This window comes from Lissotriton vulgaris, chromosome 2_1 (genome assembly GCF_964263255.1).
Source record: "Lissotriton vulgaris chromosome 2_1, aLisVul1.2, whole genome shotgun sequence".
In the NCBI taxonomy this organism is placed as follows: Eukaryota; Metazoa; Chordata; class Amphibia; order Caudata; family Salamandridae; genus Lissotriton; species Lissotriton vulgaris.
In genome coordinates this window covers 402,429,050-402,449,207 of record NC_141687.1, presented here as the reverse complement: position 1 = coordinate 402,449,207, position 20,158 = coordinate 402,429,050, and the positions used below count along the sequence as shown (strand labels likewise).

The 20,158-nt window shown below is 46.6% G+C and overlaps 1 protein-coding gene across 1 annotated transcript in view; it reads right to left on the bottom strand.

Moving 5' to 3' along the window:
* CARF (calcium responsive transcription factor) overlaps positions 1–20,158 on the bottom strand; it is a 367,392-nt gene that overhangs the window by 228,428 nt on the left and 118,806 nt on the right. The window lies entirely within an intron of this gene.

The window sequence follows — 20,158 nt, the reverse complement described above, 5'->3', positions numbered from 1 at the left end:
CTTTATGTGGAGGTGAAAAAGACACAAACAGTTGTTTAGTTTCACGAAAAGGTTTTGTCCTATCAATGTAGTAGAGAAGCGCTCTTTTAACATCTAGTGTGTGTAGCGCTCGTTCTGCAACCGTTTGCGGTTGTGGAAAAAATACTGGCAACTCAAATGATTGGTTGAGATGGAACGGTGAAATGACCTTTGGCAGAAACTTTGGATTTGTTTTAAGAACCACTTTATTGTGATGAAGTTGTATAAATGGTTCTTGATTTGTTAATGCCTGGAACTCACTTAATCTTCTTAGTGAGGTAACTGCTACCAGAGAAGCAACTTTCCATGTAAGAAACTGTAATTCACACTTATGCAATGGTTCAAACGGAGGACCCATAAGTCTTGTGAGAACAATATTTAAATTCCATACTGGAGAGGGTGGTATTCTGGGAGGAATTATCAGTTTAAGTCCTTCCATAAACGCTTTGATTGCAGGTACTCTAAACAATGACAAATGTTGCCTGTTTTGGAGATATGCACCTATAGCAGCAAGATGTAACCTTATTGAGGAGTACGCTAAGTTAGATCTTTGTAGATGTAACAGGTAACATATGATGTTTTGTATGGAAACATCTAAGGGGTTGATGGGGTTATTTGTGCAATATACAACAAACCTTTTCCACTTTGCTGCATAACATGCTCTAGTGGTAGGACGTCTTGCTTCTTTAATGACATTCATGCAATCAGTAGGTAAATTTAGATATCCAAACTAAGACTTCAGGAGCCAGATCGCCCGATTGAGCTGCATTAGATCTGGATGCATAATCTCTCCATGGTTCTGTGTTAGTAGATGTGGGGAGAGTTTTAGTTTGTGATGTGGTGCTACTGAGAGCTGTAGTAGCATGGTGCACCACGGTTGTCTTGCACACTTTGGTGCTATGAGAATCAATGTGAGAGAATGTTGCCGTAGCTTGCGTACCACTAATGGAATTAGTGGGAGAGGAGGAAAAGCGTACGCAAATTTGTTTGACCAGTTCATCCATACCGCATTGCCTTTGGATAATGGGTGTGGGTATCTGGCGGCGAAGCTTGGGCATTTGGAGTTGCGGTGTGTAGCAAACAGATCTATCTCTGGTTGGCCCCACCTTTGAAAAAAAGGGCTGAAGAACTGGAGGATGAAGCTCCCATTTGTGTATATGTTGTCTCTGACGACTTAACAGATCTGCCAATTGATTGTGAACTCCTGGTAGATGTTCTGCTAACAGAAAAATATTTCGAGGAATGGCCCACCTCCAAATGCTCCTCGCCAGCCGGGACAGCTGTAGGGAGTGTGTCCCTCCTTGCTTTTGAATGTAGTACATTGCTGTCATATTGCCCGTCCGGACTAGTACAGCCTTGTTTGATAGGTAGTGTTGAAACGATTTTAGAGCTTCAAAAATCGCTAGTAACTCCAGATGATTTATGTGGAGTACTTTTTGTTGCAGTGTCTGTGTACCTTGTACTGTGTGGCTTTGTAAATGCGCTCCCCATCCCGTGAGAGATGCGTCTGTAGTTAGTATGATTTGTGGAACAGGTTCTATAAACGGCCGGCCCTTGGAAAGTTTTTTTGTGTTCCACCATTGCAGAGAGCGATATGTCCGGTCGTCTACCACCACCAGATCTGTTATTTCTTGTTGAGCCTGATTCTACTGACTTGCTAAGCATTCTTGTATCGGGCGCATTTGTAGTCTTGCGTATGGTACTATGAAAATGCAAGATGCCATCATTCCTATTAGTTGCATGAACACTCAAGCTTGTAGTGAGTGTTATGGCAGGAATCTTTTGATAAGATTTTGCATAGTTTGTATTCTTGTTAGGTTGGGGTACGCTATTGCCTTGGGAGGTATCTATTGTGGCACCTAGATACTGCTGAGACAGGGACGGTTGTAGATGGGACTGCTTTTGATTCACTGTAAACCCCAACTTGTGTAGCATGCAGATTGTCTGATGCGTGTGCTGTACACATTGGTTGTATGACTTGGATTTTATTAAGCAGTCGTCGAGATATGGGAAGACATGAATGTTGACCCTTCTTGTGCTGCTACTACTGCTAGACACTTTGTGAACACTCGAGGTGCTGTTGTTACTCCGAAGGGGAGTACCTTGAATTGGTAGTGCTGACCTTCTAGTACGAACCATAGGTACTTTCTGTGAGATTGATGAATGGGAATGTGGAAGTATGCGTCCTTGAGGTCTAATGTGGCAAGAAAGTCGCCTTTGTCTAGTAACGGTAGAACCTGTTGTAGTGTGACCATATGAAAATGGTCTGAATGTATGTACAGGTTTAGGGGTCTTAGATCTAGAATAGGTCTGAGAGACCCGTCCTTTTTGGGTATGAGAAAATTAAGAGAGTATACCCCTGTGTTCTGATGTTCTTTTGGTACTGGTTCTATTGCATTCTTTTGCAGTAGAGATTCTACCTCTTGTCTTAGTAGTATGAGGTGTTCTTGTGACATGGGACGCAGTCTGGGTGGTATTGTTGGAGGAGTGGAAGTGAGCTCCAGGCAATAACCTGACTCAATTATTTGTCTCACCCACCTGTCTGTGATGATGGAGTTCCAGACAGGTAGGAACTGTTGTAACCTCCCCCCCGACTGGAGTGGAATGGTCTGGGGGGATGGAAGGGAAGTCACTGTTTGGGAGTAGAGGCATTGCGATTGTTGTTGCCTCTTACTTTACCCTTATTGTTGTTTCCTTTATATCCTCCTCTATAATATCCCTTACTGTGCGAGGTTTGGTTGGGCGCTTTGTAAGTAGAGGAGGTGTTGTCAGTCTGGAAACTCTTAGAGGCACCCCTATATGAGGAGTGACGAAAGGAAGGTCTATGGGCTTGAGCTTGTAAAGCTCCCATTGATTTTGCCGTATTAGTATCTTTTTTCATTTTTTCCAGTGCACTGTCTACATTTGGACCGAAAAGATGTTGTTGGTCAAATGATTGGTTTAAGCTACTGGCCTGTACTTCTGGTTTGAACCCAGAAATGCATAGCCATGCATGTCTGCACAACAGTACCCCTGCATTTACTGCTCTAGATGCTGTGTCTGCAGTGTCTAGTGCACATCGTATGGAGGCATTTGTTAAAACTTTGCCTTCTTGTATTAAATCAGAAGGCCTAGCCTTATATTGTTCTGGAAAGTGTTGCATGAGTGACTCTAACTCATCATAATGAGCTCTGTCATATCTTGCTAATAGAGCATGTTAGCAATCCTCTATATATTGGCTGCTTGTGAGAGGGTGCGTTTTCCTGAAGCATCCAAAAGCTTAGACTCTTTGTCAGGGGGTGGAGCATCCCTTGCTGTCTGCGAGTTGGCTCTCTTTCTCACATTTGACACTACCAGTGAGTCTAGTAGCAACTGTCCTTTAATATATGCAGGATCAGATGGAGCCGCTTTGTATTTCTTTTCCAGTCTGGGGTTAATTAATCTGGCCCTGACTGGGTCTTTAAATATTTCTGGTGCGTGTCTTACCACTCCACTAAGTATTGGTTGTGGTCTTATGTGATGTTAACAGTGTGTCCATTAGAACGTCTTCTTCTATTAGATCCGTATGCAAGTCTACTCCATGGAATGTAGCTGCTCTATGTATGAGCTGTGTGAACCCAATGGTGTCATCTGGTGGAGATGGCCTAGATGGGTATACATCGTCTTGTGGTAGATCTGGTGCATTATAATCGTCCTATGGGTCACCTGATGGCCCAGCTATATCATCTGGGTCATTAATATCATCCATTTGATGATCACTCTCTACCTCTTGTGAGTAGGTATCCCCATAATCCTCATCTTGTGCTATAAGGCTATGTGTACTAGCTGGTGAATGTACAGGAGAGATATCTGCTGGTTTTTCTGCTTCTGGTCAGGAATTCTTATAGGGGAAGTTTGAACATGCTTTTTTAGAGGAACTGGCGATGGTCTGGGATAGTCCACTTTTCTCTTTTCAGGCACTGTGTATACATGACCAGTCTTTGGATGAATTTTGAGAGTCTTTTGCCTTACATCAGGTTGGAAAAGCTCTTCTATTGGCAAATCCTTTTTCGGCGCCGATTTAGCTTGTTTGGGGCTGACAGATTTGGACTTTGCAGTTGGTTCTTTCCATGAGCCAAAGGCCCAATGGCGCAGTTGGGCCCCGACGGCCCCGACGAGCGCTGGAATCGAGAAGTGGAGCCTTTCTTCGAGGCAGTGTCGAAGACGATGTTATTGTTGTAGATTGATTTATGGATTCGAAAAGGGATCGGTAACGGGACCGAACGATAAACACATCTGAGCCCGATGGAGGAAAAAAACAATCTGAAGATGGAGTCGATGTCCACGCGCACTACAGTCTAAGGGAGGAGTCATCAAGCAGACAAAGACTCTTCCAAGACAACAACAAAGTGTAATCACCCGGGCCCACCACCAGATGGTGATCTAATGCAACAGGTTATGGTCTGCAGCCCATATGCCTCGAACATAAATCTACTTCTGTCATCCCTCGTTATGGTTCATTTATTTTGTATTGGTTTAACACCACTCATATACCCCCCTACAATTGCTGGCAGGTCGGGAATCAATAATAAAAAACAATAGTTAAGAGAATGCCCCCTGCCCTCCCTTCCTCCCACTCCGATATTTGATCAGTTCCCCCCACCCCAAAAAAAAACATGTCTATGTTTACAGGTCCTGCAAGGACTGGTTCTGCTCTTACATTGTTTCCAGGAATCTTTTCACCCACTCGTTTGTTCATGCCAAACAGCCACTATGTGTCTGTCTTGCCCAGCCTACCTGTGATACTGAGCATCTTAAAGAACTCTGGGAACTTTAACTTTCCAAATTCCTGAGCTAGAAATGTGATTCATTGAGCCCACACCTCCTCAAATTGGTCTTCCCTCTGGCATAGGGCCAAGAAGATGTTCCCCATACCTAGAAACTCCCTTCTGGTTGTGTGAGCCAATTCTCACCCCCTGAATATCTGGGTATGATACTACCATCAGGTCTGACTCAACACTGCTCTAATTTAGGAAAGATTTGAAAGTGTACCTGTTTAATCAATCAATCAATCATTGTACTTAGAAAGCGCGCCACTTACCCGTGAGGGTCTCAAGGCGCTGAAGTGGGGGTGGGGGGTGCCACTACTGTGCGAAGAACCAGGTCTTGAGGAGTCTTCTGAAGGTGAGCAGGTCTTGGGTCTGTCGTAGGAGGGTAGGGAGGGTGTTCCAAGTTTTGGCGGCGAGGAAGGAGAAGGATCTGCCACCGGAGGTCGTTCGTTGGATGCGGGGGACGGCGGCGAGGCTGGCGGAGCGGAGCTGGCGGGTGGGGGTGTAGAAGCTGAGTCTGCTGTTGAGGTAGGCTGGTCCGTTGTTGTGGAGTGCTTTGTGAGCGTGGGTGAGCATCTTGAAGGTGATCCTCTTGTCGACGGGGAGCCAGTGTAGGTCTCTCAGGTGGGGGGAGAGGTGGCTGCGGCGGGGGACATTGAGGATCAGTTGGGTGGAGGCGTTTTGGATGCGTTGCAGTCGTCGCAGGTGTTTGGCTGGGATTCCTGCGTAGAGTGCGTTGCCGTAGTCCAAACTGCTACTGACGAGGGCCTGTGTCACCATTCTTATTGTCTCAGTGGGGATCCACTTGTAGATCCTGCGGAGCATGCGGACGGTGTTGTAGCAGGAGGAGGAGATGGAGTTGACCTGTTTCGACATGGAGAGGGAGGAGTCGAGGATGATTCCTAGGTTGCGTGCGTGGTTGGTGGGTGTCGGTGCTGTTCCCAGTGTGGTCGGCCACCATGAGTCGTCCCAGGCTGCGGGGGTAGATCCGAGGATGAGGACCTCCGTCTTGTCCGAGTTCAGCTTCAGTCGGCTGTCTCTCATCCATTCGGCGACGGCCTTCGTTACCTCGTGGAGGTTGGTTTTAGTAGTGCCCTTGGTGAGGGAGAGGATGAGCTGGGTGTCGTCGGCATAGGAGATGATGTTGAGGTCGTGCTGGCTGGCGACGTGAGCGAGGGGGGCCATGTAGACGTTGAACAGCGTCGGGCTGAGCCCTGGGGTACGCCGCAGATGATGTTGGTGTCTTCGGAGCGGAAGGGGGGGAGGCGGACGCTCTGGGTTCTGCCGGAGAGGAAGGATGTGGTCCAGTCCAGGGCCTTCTCTTGGATTCCTGCTTCTTGGAGGCGTGTTTTTAGTGTGCGGTGGCAGATCGTGTCGAAGACGGCTGACAGGTCCAGGAGGATGAGGGCTGATGTTTCGCCGTTGTGGCGGCGATGAGGGCTGTCTCGGTGCTGTGGTTTTCTTGGAATCCGGACTGGGATGGGTTTAGGATGTTGTAGTCCTCGAGGTAGCGGGTCAGTTGTGGGTTGACGATTTTCTCGATGACCGGAAACGGGAGCAGGGAGATGGGCCGGAAATTCTTGAGGTCCGCCCTGGGCTTATTGAGGAGGGCGTTAATTTCGGTGTGCTTCCAGCTTTCCGGAAAAGTAGCTATCTTGAAGGAGATGTTGATTACTTTCCGTAGTTGGGGTGCGATGGCTGCGTCTGCTTTGTTGAATATGTGGTGTGGGCAGGGGTTTGACGGTGATCCTGAGTGGATAGAGTTCATGATCTTGCGTGTTTCGTCGTTGTTGACGTTGGTCCAGGAGGTCAGGCAGTTGATGCGGGTGGTGTTCGTGGGGGGGGGGGAGTCTAACGATGTCGGGGAGGTCGTGGTGGTGTTGAAGCTGTCGTGGATGTCAGCGATCTTGCGGTGGAAGAAGGTGGCCAGCGAGTCGCACAGTTCTTGTGAGGGCGGGATGTCGTTGGCGTTGGCGCTGGAGTTGGAGAGTTTCCACACGATGCTAAAGAGCTCTTTGCTGTTGTGTGCGTTGTTGTCCAGGCGGGCTTTGAAGGAAGATCTCTTGGCTAGTCTGATGAGATGGTGATGTCTGCAGGTGGCGTCCTTGTGGGCTGCGTGAATGTCTGGTGTTCATTCGTGGAGCCATTTCTTCTCCAATTTCCGGCATATCCATTTGGAAGTCTGGAGTTCTTCGGTAAACCAGGTGGCTTTCTTGCTGGTGCGGCTGTTGGATGGTTTCTTGAGCGGGGCAAGTGTGTTGGCGCAGTCGTTGATCCACTGTCTGAGGTTGCAGGCGGCGTCTGGGTTGGTGGGGTCGGTGGGTGGGTTCTGGGCGAGAGTGGTGGCCAGCTGGTCTTCGGTGATTTTGTTCCAGCAGCGGCGGGACAGTTGTTGGGTGTGGTGGTGCTTGGTGGGTTTCTTGTAGGTGAAATGGATGCAGTGGTGATCCGTCAGTGGAGTTCAAGAAGACAACCGTGCTTGTGGAGAAGATGGGGTCAAGAGTGTGTCCGGCGGCGTGGGTGGGAGTGGTGACGAGTTGTCTTAGGCCCAGGTTGGCGATCAGGGTGGCGGAGTTGGCGTCGTTGTTGTTCTTGAGGTGGATATTCAGGTCCCGAGGAAGATGTAGTCCGTGAAGGCGAGTGTGTGGGTGTTGCCGAGGTCAGCAATGGAGTCTCTGAACTGTGGTTGGGGTCCTTGGGGTCTGTAGACTAGTGTTCCTCTGAGGGTGGTGTTGGGGTCAGTGTGGATCCGGAAGTGCAGGTGTTCGGCGGTGCTGAGGGTGTCGTCTGAGTCGGTGGAGACCTTGAGGCTGGACTTGTAGACGATGGCTATTCCTCCTCCAGTTCCGTTGGTACGATCTCTGTGGGAGATCTTGTAGCCATCTCGGACAGCTATGGTGATGTCGGGAGCCAAGGAGTCGTTCCACCAGGTCTCGGTCAGGAAGGCAACGTCTGGGATGGAGGTGTCGAGCAGGTCCCAGAGCTCGACGGCGTGTTTGCATGCAGAGCATGTGTTTAAGAATATGCAGCGGAGGAGGTTGGGTCCGGTCCTTGGTGGTTTGGTGGCTCTGTCGCAGGTGAAGCTGCATGTGCGGTAGGAGAAAGGTCCGTGGGTGCGTTTCGGGCGGCCTGGAAGCAGCGGTGGTCTCAGCCGGCGTTGAGGACATGGAGGGTGCTGGCGTTGTATCGGAGTCTGGCGTCGTGGCGTTCGCGGGGGCCAGGGGTTCTGGCACTGGGCGCGGTCCCGGCACGGACGGGCGCAGACGGGCTTGCCTTCTGGCATATATGGGGAGGAGGGAGAGAGGAGCAGCTGGGAGGCAGGAGGCGGGAGCAGCGAGTGGGCGAGCCGCAGGGGGCACAGCGGCGGGTAGAACGAGTGGTACAGAAAGCAAAAATGGGGCACAGAAGAGGGGAAAACAGAGGCACAGAGCAAAAAAACGGGGCACTAAGGAGGGGGAAGAACAAGTGGCACAGAAAGCAGAGAAAAATGGGCCACAATGGAGGGGGAAAAAAACGAGTGGCACAGAAGCTAAGAAAACGGAGGATGGGCACACTTACCAGTGCGTCTTATCAGCAGCAGCAGGGGCACACAGGCGGAGCTGCGTGGAGGGGGAGCGACCTACCAGGAGGGTCAGGGGTCGCTCTCCTCACCGCGCAGCGTCCCGCATATGTGGGGAGGTGGGAGGGAGGAGCAGCCAGGAGGCGGGAGGCGGGAGCAGCGAGTGGGCAGAGGGCGGGGCCGCAGGGGGCACAACGGCGGGGAGAACGAGTGGTACAGAAAGCAAAAATGGGGCACAGAAGAGGGGAAAACAGAGGAACAGAGCAAAAAAACGGGGCACTAAGTGGGGGAAGAACGAGTGGCACAGGAAGCAGAGAAAAACGGATCACAATGGAGGGGGAAAAAACAAGTGACACAGAAGCAAAGAAAATGGAGGATGGGCACACTTACCAGTGCGTCTTATCAGCAGCAGCAGGGGCACATAGGCAGAGCTGCGTGGAGGAGGAGAGACCTACCAGGAGTGTTAAAGAACACTACTTCACTATTCATTAACCATCCACAAACTAGCTACCTCTCTTATTACTCATCCTTATGCTTGTCTTTGACCCTTAGCAGTACGCCCCATTGTTTATATGAGTGCATATATATATATATATATATATATATATATATATATATATATATATATATACACATATATATATATATATATATATACACACACACATCTAATGTCATCAACAACATGCCGTCACACCATTCTACAATTTCAATCTTCCTTATAAAATCTGCAGTGTCCCTAACATATGAGCTTAATCCTTGTACCCATTCCTGGAGGAAGTAATCCACGTATTTGGTCGTATTTTCCATGATGCTATTTATCGCCGATATAATCGGTCTCCCTGGTGGATTGTCAATGCATTTAATGAATCTCTGGGATTAAGTAGAATGTGGGGATCACTGGATGTTCTTTCTTTAAGAATTGATACTCGGTGTTGCTCAGTAATCCCCCACTCTTCCAAGCAAGTAGCCGTGCATAATGATCATTCCAAGACCCCCTCCCCACATGCATATTGCTCTTTCTATAGCATGCCGTGTCCGATAGTTATTTTTCCGCCTCATTCATATATAATTGCCTTGGCCATAAGACCACGTTCCCACCCTTATCGGCTTGCTTCACAATTATGTTGGTATTTGATCCTATTTTCTTCATCAAATTCTTATAACATAAATTGCATTTGTTGGTTGCATGCCAAGATTTGTTGACCATTGTGTACAACTTTTTTAGGTCTTGTGTTACCAATTCATGATAAACATCCACATTATCATGCAACATGATAGGGTGGAAGACGGATTTTGGTTTGAAAGAGGTTTGCCATGCTCTTGTTTCATTTCCATATGATTAACCATCTGTGGCCACAAAGTCTGGTTGCTCAGTACGCAATGCCATTGCATTTTCAAAAACATCATAGTCACCTGCATTCAACAGTGATGGACGGATCGGATTGGTAGGATTGAGAGAGTTATTGACTTTTTTAGGTTGCAATTATTGTTATTGTTATTTTAGATTTATAGCGCGCCCAATCACCTGCAGGTCTCTAAGCGCTTGGAAATCGATGTTATTACAATAACTTGGCTCAACACCTCAGAGAGACACAGCTGCCAGACTACATTGCGCTCAGGGCTCTTCCGATCAGCAGTGTTTTCAGTGATTTCCTGAGCCGTAGGAGATTCACCTCCCTGCGTAGCCCCTCAGGCAGCTTGTTCCATAACTGGGGGGCCAGAACAGAGAAGGCTCTCCCTCCCTTAGTCACTAATTTGTAGCGGGGGCAGACCAGTAGCGGAGAATCCGATGATCTAAGTATTCTCTTTGGGTTGTATACTTCCAGACGAACTTTGATGTAGGCCGGAGCATGGCCATAGATCGCCTTGTGCGCTATGCAGAGGCTCTTAAACTCAACCCTCTCCTTAACAGGGAGCCAATGAAGGTTTTGGAGTAGAGGGGAGGCCTTCGTTCTTCTGGGTAATCCGAAGATCAGTCGTGCGGCATCATTCATTACGACCTGGAGTCTGTTTGTCAGCATTTTTGGGAGGCCAAGATACAGGGCATTCCCATAATCGATCCGTTAGATGACGGTTGCTGCTACAATTGAGCGCATCATAGAATGAGAGAGGAAGGGTGCTAGCTTTCTCAGTTGTCTGATGATGTTCGTGCAGCTTCCAACAACGGTGGAAATTTGGCTGCACATTGACAGATCACAGTCTAGTTTAATCCCCAAGCTCTTTATGTTGGCACTAGGCTTTGGGGCTAATCCAAGCTCTGCAGGCCAGTACAGATCACTCCACGGTGAGGTGGTAGATGGAATTACCAATACCTCGGTCTTATCCGGGTTGATCTTTAGTAGGTTTTCCGTCATCCACCTTACGGTATACCGCAAGATGTTTGGAGCTTGGATTTGTGCTGTCCCTGTGTTATCGATACTCAGCACAAGCTGAGTATCGTCAGCATAGTTGAAGACTCTACAGCCCATCTCGGCCAAGGATGCAATCAGAGGCTGCAGGTAAAGATTAAACAGAAGTGGGGACAGTGCGGAGCCCTGTGGTACCCCGCACTCTAAGAACCCCACCTCGGATATCGAATCCTCCAGTTGTATCCTCTGTGTCCTTCCCGAAAGGAAGGATTGCAGCCACTTAAAGGCCAAGCCTTTGATCCCAAAGGCCTCCAGTCTTCCCAGGAGCAGGTCATGGCTGACAGTATCGAACGCCGCTGACCGGTCTAATAAGATCAGGGCGCTCTGTTTTTTGCTGTCAGCCATGCCTCTCAGTTCGTCTAACACCGAGAGCATCACTAGCTCGGTGCTATGGTGCGCTCGAAACCCCGCCTGTCGCTCATGCAGTAAGCCATGGGATTCGAGGTACAGGGACAGGGACTTCAGCACGTGTTGCTCTAGGACCTTTGCAAGGAAAGGCAACTGGGAAATCGGCCTGTAGTTCTTCAGGACAGCCGGGTCTGCGCCTGGTTTCTTTAGCAGGGGTCTAACTCGCGCCTCCTTGAGATCACCTGGTAAATACCCTGTTTCTAGGGACCTATTGAGGAGAGAGATGATCCGAGCTTCCAATAGCGGCCGTGCCACACGGAAAACACTCAGGGGACATGGGTCCGCTGGGGAGCCAGATTTGGTTTTACCCATTAGCTGCTCTAGACTCAGCTCATCCAGCTCAGGGAACTGTACTATAGAGCAGTGAGCAGGATTATGGGCCTCAGAATGTATAGTACCACTATTCACCATACTATTCTTAATTTCCAGGATGATGGTCTTTACTTTTTCCAAGAAATACCCCTGGAAGGTGTTACAGTTTATGGGAGACTCAGAATTCTCCTGTTTTTTTACTCAGCTCCGACAGGATTTGAAAAGTCTCCTTCTGGGTATTCCTAGCCTTCTGTAGGCGAGACTCATAGTACTCCGCCTTAGCTTGTGAGATAAGTTTTTTATACAGATGGAGCGAGTCTTTATAGTGGTTCTTTGCTGTATCCTGCTTAGTTTTCCTCCAGATTCTCTCCCGAGCTCGGAGTTTTCTTTTTTGTTCCCTTAATAATGGGGTGAACCATGGAGCCTCTTTACCAGGTCCTTTTATTAGCTGAGTTTTTTCCGGCGCTATCTGATCAATAGCTTTGTTCAGGCTCTGGGTTAGGTCCGCATATTCTACATCCAGGCTTTTATCTGTATTCGTCAGACAAGCCATTTTCGGGAGCACCGAGGTCAGGGTTTTTAAGTCAACCTCGATCCATTTGCGGGTCCTTCTAGTACCTCGGGGTAGGTGCTTTAAGTGGTCATTAACATTTACCTCACAAGTCACCAAGTAATGGTCAGTCCAGACACAGGGAACCACATCCCTAAGAATGACATTTGGGTCTGTGGTCCATACTAAGTCAAGCGTATGACCCTTGATGTGTGTGGGTACTTCCACGAGTTGACTAAAACTCAAGGCGGACATGGTAGTGTCCAATTGGCGTGTTGGCAAGTCCCTTTGAGGGCTATCCCAATGCAAATTAAAATCGCCTAATATCACGATTTTCTTGTATCTTGTACATAGGTCTGATATGATGGGAGCAAATAAATCATTAAAAAGTGGGGATGAGTTGGGCGGGCGGTAAATCGACAAAATCACCCAGCAGGAGTTGTTTAGGGAAATCTTTACTCCTACTAGATCAGCTAGATCCACTGTTTCTGATAGTAGTTTCTCCACAGATAGTGTTTTTTTGAATAGATTCGCTACTCCACCCCCCCGTGCCGACCCAGCGCGGTTCTGCCATATTGCGTCATAGCCATTAGTAAGGGCAGCAATGATGTCCGGCATGGAGTTTTCACCCATCCAGGTTTCTGAGAGTGTCAGGACATCAAGGTCTCTATCCTGAAGTAGGGTGTAGATCTCCACATGATGGCTGTGAAGGGACCTAGTGTTCAGACTGGCTATCTTTAGTACCGGGTATTGGGTTCTAGAACTTCTGTTGTAGGGCCGCAGTATGGCATAATTTTTTAGCCTAGCAAAAGCACCTTGATCGAGTAACAACTGACCGTTATCTAAACAATGAAGCTCTTCCGCCGTATAAGTATAACGATGGTCAGGAGTCCGAGCCCCCGAGCCCGCCCGTGCGCGGACGGGCGCAGACAGGCTGGACTCTGGCGTGACTCCGGCGATGCTCTGGCGATCCCGCAGCGCGTGACCGCTGCGCGTGAGCATGGTCGGCTTAAGTACCGGTCTAGCGTCCTTGTGACGACTAGACCGTGCAGAGCCTCAGCCCCCACCCAAGATGTCCGCCGCTATGGCAGTCGATCGTGTAAAACGAGTGAAGTGAAGCTGCTAGCTTCTCAAGTGGCAGGAGGAGCCGCCCCAACGCGGTGTTTATTAATTTTTAGTGTGCAAGTAAGTGGCAATTTAAAAACAGGGTAAACAAACCAAATCATTCACCTAACACAAATACAAAACGGGAATATTAAAAATCAGGCTGTAAAGGCTCCTAGTGAGCGCACTGCGCTCTATGCTGTCTTCTGACTTTAGGGTTTGCCAAAAGCGTGTTTCCAATTAGTGACACTTGGTCAACTTCAGCTTTCTCACAAAGCGATAAGTGTCCAAGCTTGTGTCAGTATAGTTCATATTTCGTGGAGGACAGTAAGACAATCCTAATTCCAACACTTTAGTTTCTGCTGGAGTGAGAATTATATCAGATAGGTTGATTACTGAGTTGGGGTTTGTTGTTGTGATAGATTCCTGTTCTGGAATCTGTTCCATTTCCCTCTGCCTGTTTTTTTGATTGGATTTTAGTCTTTTACAACAGTTTCTCCTTTGTTGTTGCTTGTAATTGCGCTTTTGTTGTTTGGTCCAGGTGGTAATCGGGGTCGCAACGTTTCCCTTCTGTCCCTGCAAAGACAGTCGACCTCCTGTGCTAACGAAAGTTTTGTAAACCCCAATTGCTGGCCTCTATTCGCATCCATTTCAGGATCGCTTTCAGCAGCTGAATTCATGTCTGATGCCGAAGTGGATGCGCCTGTTGTGTCTATGCGTCCTCCCTGTTGTAGACTGTTCGTGCGGGTTTGACTGCATCATAGCGCCTTGCATAGGTGAAAATCTGGCCATTCATATAATCTACCCTATCTCGTTCAAATTTGAAAGCCTTTCTCCGTTTTATAATGTGCTCTTGCTTTGCCAATCGCAGTACCATCTCCTCTCTCCATTTTTTTTATTGTTTCAGTCTCTTCCAATTTCGAAATTTCCACCTCTAATTCTTCAATGAGCACCTGTAGCTTTGCACAATCGCTCTCGGCGTATTTAATCAGAATTTTCATTAATTTTGCTGATGATTCTAATTTCGAATCCGCCCACTCTGATAGCATGGCGGGATCTGGATTGTTGTAGCTCGGTGCCAATGTGATTCTCAATCCTCTTGGCACCCTTCCTTCCTCCACATATCATGACAGAGAGCGATGTTCCCACCATTTTGATTGTTCGGATTTTTTCAATTTTTCACATTTTCTAAACAACTCCTTAATGCTGGGATTGCCAGTGGTTTTGCCAGGTTTGATTTCAACAATGGATCCCCCAGCCGGGGAATCCAAAAACATGGCGCTTGCAGCTGCCTCCCTACTACGCATTGTGGTCAATAAATAAAATGAAGATTGCTTCCTCAGATGGAGTCGGGCCCGTCAAACAGTGTCCCGCCCTGACTCCGTGCACACTCCCCACCAGGAATTCTGTCTGTTCGTACCTCAGTCGAATTTCCGTTGTCCTTCAGCCAAATCGGCTCGGATCTGTCGGATTCCACACCTCAGGCAGGATGTTCCAGCGTTCCCAGGGGATTCTGCAGCTTCCTCCTCTCCAGAGTATCTCTTTCAGTTCCGGATTACCGAAACAGTCGACTTCCTGCCGCTGAGCCCAGAACGGGGGAGGGGTTCCATCAACACCGCTCAAGTCACTCGGTGCCAAAATACTTTCTCTAACGTTGCTTCAAAAAAGTTGTTTTGCCCACAACAAAAAAGACAATGATGGACCTAGGTATTGTGCCAATCCAATTTTCTTTATTTAATTACGACCAGCCAGTCCGCCATAACGCGTTTCAACTCCTATCGGGTCTTGATCACATGACGCGTTGCCATGGCGGGGTAGGCATTTATAAAGAGTTAAACCAGGAAATAGTGGATAAACATAGAAGAGTTACTTTCCGGCATCATGCTTTAACTTGTGCATAGATTGCCATAACCATGATACAATAAATATTTATAAGCACAATAAAACAAAATATTTAATAACATTTACAATTGTGTATTGACAATGTACATATATACACACACATATACATATATATATCAATGGTTCCCAAACTGTTTTGACCCGTGGCTCCCTTGACCAAATTGGCAGTTGGCAGTGGCTCCCCACCCTTTTTTTACCAGTGGGTAAGGCAGCACACTATGCTAAGCACAGATTTTTAGCTTGTGTTTTAAGCCACGCCCTTTATTATATCGGCCACGCCCTTTGAGATCCTCCCAGTTTTTTTCATCCCACTTAAAGCCCTGCATTTATATAAATGTAGGAGTACTTCATCCGTCATACTAGCCGCATGAGTGTTGGCTCATCCGCTTCAAAGTAGTATTTTTCCTCCCACCCTACACCCCGCTTTTATCCGTCAAATTCTTGGTGTAATGATTATTCACTAACAATTTGGCAAAATAAGTTCCAAGTGTAATTGTACTGAACTGTAATGCGAAACCAGAGCTACAGGGTCCCTTTGAAACAGCAGCACGGCCTCAAACAGATTGATCCAGTGCAACGCGCACAACAGTCAGAATTAATTTAAAGACCCTCCAGCTGTTCTCCAAACATTGCAGCCTTTTATTGATAGGTGGTACAAACAGTCTTAGGACGGGTGTATACAATTGGGATGGGAACAAGAAGATGCATTATACAAGGAAAGAAATATTAGGCAGTAACATGCCCCGAATACAGGTGGGATAAAAACAGATAGATACATTATATGAAAGAGCAGCTGTCTCAATTCCCAGGTAGGATGCCCAGAAGTGCCAGGTAGGTAACACCCGGAGAGCTATGGGTAATGCCGAAGAAAAGAAGAAGCAAAATCGCTGAAGTGATACTGACACGTCTTAAGCAATAACAGAAAACTCACGGAGAGGCACCAAAACAATAGTCATGAGGCACTGAGTTGGCAGCACTGCACTTTAGTTTGTGTTTTCAAAAGCGCAGCTGGAATAATGCGATTTTGCTGAAGCTGCTTTTTTTTGCTAAATTAAGGATGAGCTGCATAATTCACCATCTGCTGCATAGTCTGCAGATGTTAACAAAAAATTGTTTCTAGCTCAAACAGATCAAAAGGTACTAAAAATGTGGTGATATGTGTTCCCACGTGTGGAAAGACACTTAGCAAAGGTCTTTCAGTGGCTTATTTATGTATTTGACTGTTTAACTGGTAGTAATGAGGTGGAATGTTTGTCCAGACAGAATTAGTATGTGTAAAAAGGACAAAATAATGAAGTAATGCTATCAATTTTTTAAACGTAATTCTAATTGCATAGTGAGGCAACACCTCTTGGAAATTATTCCCAGTTACACTTATTTGGCAACGCCCCTTCTAGAGATTACACCCTCATCCTTTTTAAACCTACTTGAACCTGGGGTTCCTGTGCCTACAGAGGCAGCGAAGGTTCTGTTGACGAGATGTTTTTAGCAGGCATGGGCGTAACACAGGAATGCATGTTCTCGAAGTCAAGCACCCGGGAGTGACTGGCTATAGCCTGCTGCGATTGATTTACAGGCACCACGGAGGGCCCGATTGTGGCGAGGGGGTTTGTTTGGTTCAAAAGAAGAGCCTTTATTTATAACATGGGAAAGCAGGACATTACATAGGCTGGGGTTTGAAGGTTCTGCAGTTTCTCTGCCGACTGCAGCCGGTGACGGAAAGGATATGTTTAAAACTAGAAGGGGGTGGGTACAGCTACCCAGTCCGTCGGGTGCTCTTAAAGAATGTGTGTAATGAGGGTGAGCTTATCGCAGCCTGTGATGTGATAGATTACAAGAATGCAAGCAGGAAGTGGAGAGAAAACACTCTGCGCCAATATCTTAAACGTGCGTTTTGAAGGTGGCATTTCAAACACCCCCCACATCCTGCGCAGCGGCGCGGCGCCCCTGGCTTCTCATCACGGCGCACCGGGGTGGCGCGGCGCACATTTTGGGAACCACTGATATATATACATATATATAATGCAGAGGAAAACCTGGGGCAGGGCACCGCGCAAATCATTGCAAAGCGGTGGGGATTCTGATTCTGGTGTTGAGGAAGTCTCCATGTCCGGCTAATGAGGGGATTATCGCTCCTTCGGAGGCTATGAACACGCCACATATGGATGTATGTGCATGTGGTGAGATCGTCACTTTGGAAGTTTTGATACTAGACAACAACACGAAATGACAACAACGCGAAATGACGGTATGAACCCAAAGTGATTGATTAGAGGGGTGTGTAGGTGAGAACAGTGTGAACCTGAACTAATGCACGTTGCAATGAAACCTATGAAGAGAAAGGCGACCAAATGATTTGTATTGCATAATCATTTTTTAAATCCCCAAACATAGCGAACATTAATATACATTTCTCAGTTTACAAATTAACAAACCCATTGCCAAATTTGATGTAAATGTATTAAATATTTGGTTCCGAACAGCGCGAACAGAACAAACATGAATGAGGCCCAAAAGATCTTTAAATGCACAAAACTGTGTTAAATGTTTAACATAATGAACGTACACAGGAGAACTAAATGCTACTATCGAATCATGTTCGACATTGGGTTCTCGATCAGAGGCAGTATTATTTATAGGTCTATGATTTGTGTGGGTTTTAAATGCTGTTTACAAGATGGTGATTCCTTGATTAGAAGGCTGGGTGCTGCTGGTTCATGAGTGACCTCACACAAAACAAGCATTTGCTTCCAAGCTATCTAAATTCTCTACTTTCAGAAACATTTCTATATACTGTGTTCCAGCATATTATTTCGGTCTAATTCGAATTTGCAAGATACCCCGAAACCTTACCTAATTCCCTCAGCGTGTACTCCAGTTGTGGCATGGTATGTTCTGGATTGCTGGTATAAACTATAATATCGTCAGCATATAATGCCAATTTACACTCATAGTCTGATGATTTATGGCATTGTTCATCATGTGTCTTCCTTGATTTTACACCTCTGAATGTGTTGGTTTATGCATCATGTGTTTTTCCTTCCCTGCACCTCTGAATGTTGTGATGCAGCATGTGTAATGTGTTCTTGCTTATACCCCTAATTGTATTGTGATACTTAGGTGGTTGTTCTTTCTAGTACAGGTGGTCCTAGTGAGGTCCTGGTTCCCTGCGTGACATTCTCCTAAGGTGGTTAGGGTTGCGTACGTGGTACTTATCTGTTACCGGTGGTTACTGGTTGTGTGCTATATTTGCTAATTTGTGCTACAGTGATTTTATACCCTATATCCTATGTTCTAGAAGTGCTATTTCTACTAAGTGCTGATTCTGACAGGCGCCCACGTGGCCCTGTCCTGTGTAATTAATCCCTTGTGAATATTGCCCGTGCCAGTTGGCACCATGTATATTGTGTGATTACTATCTGATGTGTTTTGACAATACAAAAGTTATTTTTATGTAACCTTGTGTGGAGTTCCTTTTGTGGTGTGCCTAGGATGTTGTTGCTGTTGTGTGCGTGCGCAAATGCTTTACACATTGCCTCCGGGGTAGTCCTGTCTGCTCGTGCCAAGCTACCGAGGGGGTGAGCAGGGGTTATCTTGGCGTGTGACTCCCTTGCCCTGACTAGAATGGTGGTTTCTGCCTAGCTTTGGCATCAGCCTTAGCCAACCAGAAATAGCCAGTTCTAACATCAGGTTACTGCAACCCTGCCATATGCTTTTAGCTGATCCGTTTTTTGAAGTTCCATTGAGTTTCTTAAGTTTTCTTGAAAGCTTGGAATGTGTAATGGATGGCCTATTCTATTTTAAATAGATAAGTGTACATTGAGGAATTATTTTATCTCATTACTTATTCCATATCAAGTCATAAATATGTACATTGATTCATAAGGAACATAAGAAACGTGGTATCTGGTGTTTTAGCTTTATATCATATTTGAAATAAATTCAAGTCATAAATCTTTTACAGAGAATGAATACAGGAAATAGGCAACAAAAAACACTACCACATTCAATCTGGCTTCTGGTAGTGTGTTATACCGTTGGTACAGAATGTATTAAACAGATACATAACGTGCTCCTGAAACATCAGTCAGCTCATTCGTCAGATCTTTTTTATAAATGTTGTTGTTGATAATTGTAACCCAAACAGTATATAGGCACGACGTTTCGGTCTTTAACGTGTAATTCTCACCAAGACCATCCTCAGGACTGTGTGTTGCTCAAGGTATCTACAAAGAATATACAATATATACAATATATTAAACCCTACCACTTATGTCCAATATAATCGATTGTCTGCTAACATTAACCGTCACCAAACTCAGTGTGACTAAACGCACGTATCTACATAAATCCAATACTTACTAAGCACAAAGTCAATTTCACCAATCTTCCTAATCCACTTTGAGATCTCTTACTAATAACCAATCCAATTCCGGCGTGCTCCTGTACAAATATACAATATGCATATACCCGATCAGCATGTCCCTAAAACACTACTTATGCCTATAACTATATAACCACCATAACGCTATATGTCGGGCTTACCTCCACAATGATGTTAAAGCACTTCGGTTCAACCGGGTATCAATCCACAGTATGCCACCGATAGTATACCGTTTATCTACAAAGTAAAAGGGGACCATCCTCCATTAGTAATTGAAGATTCCCACCGGCACCTCTATGTACCACTCGCGTCAGGACGCTAGTACTTACTTGTACACTCCGCTCTTGACGGGACACATCCTCGTCTCTTTCCGTTAGCGTGAACACTACTCTGTTACGGGAAGACGTTAAACCCATTGACGCGGAGTCCGCGCATGCGCAAATGATTAAAGGCGCGCTTGGACGAATGGTGGCCATATTGGAGTGGTGAGGGGGATTACCAAAAGGTCCTAGTTAATGTGGGATACAGCCAAGTTAAAAACACAGACGGCGTTTCGATCCAGTCAGAGGTAGTGGATCATCATCAGGACAACCATTGTCTGCCTGAAATAAAGCATCAACGTGAGAACGGTAGGTCTGCTGCGCTGTGTCCGGGTGGTCGGGGAGGGCTGATTCACAGCTAACTACCACAGTTGGCTGAAGCGTTAGAACCAATCACCCTAAT